The sequence below is a fragment of the Corylus avellana genome, chromosome 8 (genome assembly GCF_965113065.1).
Source record: "Corylus avellana chromosome 8, dhCorAvel1.hap1.2, whole genome shotgun sequence".
Taxonomy (NCBI): Eukaryota; Viridiplantae; Streptophyta; class Magnoliopsida; order Fagales; family Betulaceae; genus Corylus; species Corylus avellana.
This window is the reverse complement of record NC_142497.1, coordinates 10,344,267-10,351,152: the sequence shown is the minus strand read 5'-3', so window position 1 is coordinate 10,351,152 and position 6,886 is coordinate 10,344,267. Positions and strand designations below refer to the sequence as shown.

Genomic DNA, 6,886 nt, shown 5'->3' with positions numbered 1-6,886 from the left:
AAGACCAATTTACCAAGAAAAGCAAATATCCTTATACTTAAAAAGAGCCTATCTACCTATGCATTCGAAATTATTTGATATTGAAAGATTATTTTAACCCTACCTAACCACCCACTTTCTTTCATTTCTTTTTCTTTCTCTCTTTTCTTCTCCACTGTCGACAGCCTCCCCTCTTATCTTCTTTTTTCTTAGTTTCACTCAAAATAAAACGTGATGGAGAGAGATTAAGCGAGAGAGAGAGAGAGAGGCTAGGAGAGAAACATGTATATCAATGATGTAAGGATTCATAAAATAAAATAAAATAAAATAAAATAAAAAATTGATTTTTTTTTTTTTGGTAATGTTTATGTCTATGCTTGATTTTTCTTGTGAGTTTTGTATGAGTTTTTGTCAATTTTTTTGGTGAGTTTTGTTTGAAACAGGTGTATCAAAGAGGTAAGGATTCATAAAAAATAAATAAATAAATAAATAATTGATTTTTTTTATTGTTGTGTTTATTTTTGTAAGGATTAATAAAAATGAGAACTCTAAATATAATAATAATATTAAAATAAATATTATTTAATTAATATACAAATATTAAAAAAAAAAATAAGACCCCATTTAAATGTTTCGCTTAAGGCCCCAGAAATCACTGAGCCGGCCCTGGCTAGCAAGCACACACGCTTTGGGTTTCTTATGAAGATAAAATATTTAATATTGTAGTAATATTAAATAATAAAAAGGAAAATAATATTAATTTAATTGAAAAATGTTTTGGTGAGTAGTGTGAACCCCACCTCTGTTTGATATTAAAAAAGAGCACTTAACAATCGAAAGGGACAAATATATTGAATAATCCCATCTTCACCCACGCGGCTACGCGTGCTTCTCCAAACAAATCTCATTAACATCATCACAATTTGGGAAGACATGCCTTCGAGTTTAATTAAAGAAAATAAAAATATATCAAATATATATGGCGTTTTCATTGAGGACTATGAGGGAAGGGAATTAATATATATATATATTAGCTTCCAAAAAGAAAACCCTAGCGGTGTGTGTCCGGTCTCCCCCATGATTCTTGTAGGCCAGGCAGGCGGCAACATGTATAATATTGTAGTTTTGTGAGATTAACGTACGTAGGGCTTAGGTATGCATGATGCATGTGTTTTTGTGTTCCATATTGCTTCGACAAGCAGGGGAGCAAGTCGACAGATCTCCTTTCCGAACAATAATTGAAACCTGATCACAAAAATCATTTGCGAATACCAAGTTGTTCATGTTTAATTTCTTTAACTATATATATTATTGTAAAATTTAAAAATAAGTATAATATTGTGTTCCAAAAGTCACCGAAGCCTTAAGAGTTAAGATATTAATTAATAACCTTAATTTACAAGCTAAGCCATTATTGTTTTCTAGCTAGTATTTATTTATTTTTTTAAAAAGATGGTGTTATATTTATTTTCCTTTTGAATGTATCTTTTCTTTAAAACTAGAATAGCTTAGGGTAGGTACATGCTAGTAGTATCACCCAATGTGTAGCATTGGCCGCGCTCGCAAGCTCGTTGCATACTTGCATGAGGCACGCTCTATATCAATAGTCAATTTTTTGTTCAAATTTCACATTCATAACCGTTTTTCCAACCACTATATTTTAACCATAACCGTCTGCTATTTGTTTTTATTTTTTTTAGGGAATAAACTGTTATTTAATTTCAACAATTATAAATTGTTATTTCAACAATAATAAACTGCTCTTATAGTTTTATAAAATGCTGATTTTAGAAATTCGATTTACACAACTTTTTCTCATCTTTTGCTTTATTGTTATACATTTTTCTTGTTCAAAATATTGTTTAGAGTGGTGTTCAATCTACATACTATTATTTGAGCACTATTGTTTCCTGAGAATAATTTTTTTTTTTTCCTAACGTATTTTGTGTTCAATCTACAAGTTAATTAATTAATCATGATTAATTATTTGCCAATTTTTTATATATATTTTTCTCTATTCAATTGGGGTGCCAATTTTATATTTGTGTTCTACTCAAAAAATATTTTAATAGCGAAGGTGGTCCTTAGTGGTCCTCGATCACCCGTGCTCAAACAATATACTTCGGAGATAAATATTATAATAAAGAGAGAAAATATAAAATGAAAAATATTATGAAAAGAATCCCTTTACCATCGGAGATTCCATCAAACTTACTTGGTTGAAAATATCATAATCACAATGCACTGAAATTCCCCTTATAAACTGCTACTTTGTCTCTCTTATTGGCTTATTGCTATAGTAATATTATCTCCCCATAGGTCTAAGGATTGAATAATTACCTACCTAGCTTTCTTTTAATGAGAAATTACCTATTATCATATTAATTAATTTATTAAATTTACCATTTTTCCGGGTTTCATTTTTTTTTTTTTTTAAATGGTGGTACATAGAGGAACGCTATAATTTTTTCAGGTATTCTCCTTCTCTTGCGTGGGTATTGTTTTTTTAAAAAAATATGAGGAATCAATAGGGTAATTTTTTTTTCTTCTAATTTTTTTTAAAAAAACAATATCCATGTAAGATCAAACAAACCATAGTATTTCTCTTTAACATAATATCAGAAACAAAGTCTTGAGTTTAATTAAATATTATTTCCATCTTTTTAGCTCTCATTTATAAAAGGCCACCGTAATCAATTGGAAGTCACATATAGCTCTAATGTTGCTCATGATTTACAAGCATACCATAAAACTTGATCAAAAATAATTCCATAAAGAGTAATTTCACAAAGGACATAATTTTTTTTCAAACCAGTTTGAACCCATTTAAACTGGTTTGGAGAAAATTGTTGCCGTTCTACAAACTTCACCCTATTCCATTGGCCTACCACTAAAAATCACCTCTTTCAATAAAAAATTATTTAAAAAAAAAAAAAAAAAAGAGTGACTGGCATAACAATAACTTGGAATGAAAATGATATATATATATATATATATATATATACAAAAATGATTTATATTCTAAAATTGAGTTTGTGAGTCGAAAGATCAAATATCTACATCTATATATTTGGAAGTGGCAACAACCGAAAACGGCAAATAAGCATTGATTTCAGGCTTTTGCATGGCCAGAAGAAAAGGGTCAGAAGAAATAGAGATTAAAGAAATAAATTTCGGGTAATTAAATAAAAAGATTAAATAATTATTTAAGCTACGCGCATGGCTCATCCAAAAGCTGCGTGCTCCTACGTTGGCCGCATGGGCCAAGGACCGAAAAGAGTTATAATTTTGGTCGATTGTGATTGGCGACACGTCATGCTATTCCTATGCCCTGCTCACATTCTATACATTTTCAGCTTGACCGCTACATTTTAAAAGGATGCCATCATCCCTTGCGTCAGCAATTTTTTACCCATTTTGAGTACCCGGCCCTTCAACTTAGGCACAAAGATTCACAGTTTATTAAAAGAATCCCATATTTATTAATTAATTTCTCTGACATGCTGCAATCAATCTATAATGTCCGGCCAACATGTAAGAAAATTGTCAGTTGACAATTTATATGGTTTTGTTTGAAGGAGATAAATGTTAATTCTCTTAAAACTCTTTTCTTAATATGAATTAGGGTTTGCCCACATGGGGGAGGTTGTAAGTGGGGATGGGTTGATCGAAGCCTAGCTGCACGTTGACTTCCATCGATCTCTCTCAGCAATAGATTCATGTGTTGCCAAAAGGGAAAGGACTGCTTAAGCTTTACCCTATATAACACCCACTTTCTCCTGAAAACAATCTAAGGAAAATAACATACAGTACTAATAATCAAAGGCAGCCAAGATTTTCAACATGCTTTTAGGAACCACCACTTCTTCCTTCCCAAACGTCCCACATGGGGTGGAGGCATACTCTATGCCAGACGATGTCGTTTCCTCCTCTCTTGAAGGAAACTCCGCCGCAGAATCTCACCCAACCAGCTCTCTCCTCTACAGCTTCTCAATTCTCAAGGACAAGGTTCACCAGGTGCAGTCCCTCGTCAGCATCCTCATCTCCCCCGACTGTGACTCAACGACACCGCTAGCCGTCGCTAGCATGAACACCGCCATCCAAGATATCATCATGACAGCCTCCTCCATGATGTTCACCTGCCAACAAATAGCTCTCGGCTCGTCTTCGGGGAGCGCCAGCAACGACGAAATGGCGCCGCACCAGCACCGACAATCCCGCTTTCCTCCGCCCAACTCCGGCAGCAATCGGCCAGTGCAAGGCTTCTACTCCACCAACACGCTTGACTGGTACAGCGAAACCTACAACAACAGCAATTGCAGCAACAAGGATGAAAATCGAAGTGTTGTTAATAGGGTGGAAGGGAGAGAAGAATTAGAAGGGCTTTCCCCGAAGAACTACGACATCATTGAATTGGACGCAGCGGATTTGTTGGCAAAGTACACCCATTACTGCAAAGTTTGTGGGAAAGGATTCAAGAGAGACGCTAATTTGAGAATGCACATGAGAGCTCACGGAGATGAATACAAGACAAGCGCTGCTCTGAGCAACCCCATGAAGAATAACAATGGAAGCCCATCTAACAAAGACAGTAATTTGATGAAATTTCCGAGGAAATATTCGTGCCCGCAAGAAGGGTGTCGGTGGAATCAAAAGCATGCCAAGTTCCAGCCTCTGAAGTCCATGATTTGCGTGAAGAATCACTACAAGAGGAGCCATTGCCCGAAGATGTATGTTTGCAAGCGATGCAACCAGAAGCAGTTTTCTGTTCTGTCGGATTTAAGGACGCATGAGAAGCACTGTGGGGATCAGAAGTGGCAATGTTTGTGCGGTACCACATTTTCTAGGAAAGACAAACTCATGGGGCATGTTACTTTGTTCGTCGGCCACTCCCCGGCAAGTAAGTCTTTGTCAAAACTAGTAAAAGAAGACCGCCATCAAGCACTACTCCAAATGCAATAAATGATGATAGGAAAAGATCGATGATTATGCGGTCAGAATCATCTGACCCTAATTAATTCTTTCTCTTCTGTCTGCTATACATTTTAAATTTAATATATATACTAATTATGAAGTCGATCTTCCAGCGAAATGCTACATTGTTTCTTAGGAGAAACAAGCATTTTGGGTGCATTATTTCGAAGATTATTATTCAAATTAGTTAACTCTCATGCATGTTTGCCTCCTTGTAAGGGTTGCTTTTATAAGCCTTCTTTGGCTTTTAAGGCTGTCTTGTTTTTTTGTGGTACCTTTTTTTTTTTTTTTCTTCCAGTGTTTTTAATAAATTCTTACTCATCCAGAAACAGAAGTCTGCACTAGATATTCTAATTGATTTACATGTTGGTAACATGGAGCAAGTTACTTGGTGTATTATGTTTGTATTGATTTGTCTTGTTTGATGCCATGTTAACCAAATAGAGGAATACAAAACCTTTTATTTGGCCCCCTATCATCCTAATTGTTCCTTTTCTTGGTTTATATATGGAACCGTCCCATTACCCACTACTCTTTTTTTCTTTATTTGTTTTTTCCTAAGAAGATGTTTGGATGTCCATTACCCACTCCTCTTTTCTTCTTTGTTTGTTTGTTTCTTTCTTTTCTTTTCCTTTTTTTTTTTAATTTTATTTTATTTTTTTCCTTAGAGGAAGTTTGGGTGTGTCAATGAGATTAGGTAATTTAAACCATGATACAATGTAATTTGTAAATCTTAGTTCATAGTCCGTGATAGGATTTGCTATTCTATCTAGAAAGACATATCAATCATGATGATCTATTTTAATCATGAAAGTAAAGACATCTAATTGTTTTATTGGCGTGGTTGGAATACCCCATATTGGGCCGCCTATGTGACGTCCCACATCGCCTGGGTATGGAGATGAAGATGTGCTTAAATGTATACTACACCCTTAATGACAACAACGCGTTTTAAAGCCGTGATGGTCATGATCACATCAGAACTCCGCAGTTAAGCGTGCTTCTGCTGAAGTAGTATCAGGATGGGTGACCACCCTGGGAAGTCTGGTTCGAGGGGAGCCAAAAGCGGACAATATTGTGTGTCATTGGGGTGGGATGTTACATATGGTATCAGAGCCATAGCCCAGCCTGAGATGGAGGGAGCGTGCACAAGCCCATGAAGGTCGCTAGTGGGCGCTCGCTGGGGCGGACGCCAAGAATGAGCTAATCCCATGAGGGTCGCCAGCGAGGACGCTGGGTCCTAAGAGGGGGTGATTGTGACGTCCCACATCGCCTGGGTATGGAGATGAGGATGTGCTTAAATGTATACTACACCCTTAATGACAACAACGCGTTTTAAAGCCGTGATGGTCATGATCCCATCAGAACTCCGCAGTTAAGCGTGCTTCTGCTGGAGTAGTATCAGGATGGGTGACCACCCTGGGAAATCTGGTTCGAGGGGAGCCAAAAGCGGACAATATTGTGTGTCATTGGGGTGGGATGTTACAGCCTAAGTTGTTATTGTATAAACTACGTACTATCAATCTAATAACTTAAACTCACAACTGCTTATATATTAAAAAAAAAATGCGAAAAATTATATTTAGTCCTTAGGTTTTCAATAATAAGGTACTTAGATTTTGCCCAAGTTCAAAATAGGTCCCTCAATCACTTTTTACCATCAAAATTAACATTTTGCAATCTACCACATGTGTCTCATTTGACATGTCAACGTACATCTCAAGATTCTCAACACCTCAATGCAATGCTATAACAACATAAACTGAAGTCTTTGTTACTGTAGGTTTCTTATTCAAGTCCTTAGGTTTTATGTTTATGTAAGTTCTACGTGTTAGATTGAATTTTTTTTTTCTTGGTCTTTTATTTTTTTTCTATGAATGATCACTTGACACTTGTTCACATTTCATTGTATTAAAGTTTTTATGACGTGTTA

At 35.6% G+C, this 6,886-nt stretch overlaps 1 pseudogene; it reads left to right on the top strand.

Annotated features, from left to right (window-relative positions):
* The first annotated feature begins 3,822 nt into the window (after window positions 1–3,822).
* On the top strand, window positions 3,823–4,941 carry LOC132162911 (protein SENSITIVE TO PROTON RHIZOTOXICITY 2 pseudogene; annotated as a pseudogene).
* Window positions 4,942–6,886: the final 1,945 nt, after the last annotated feature.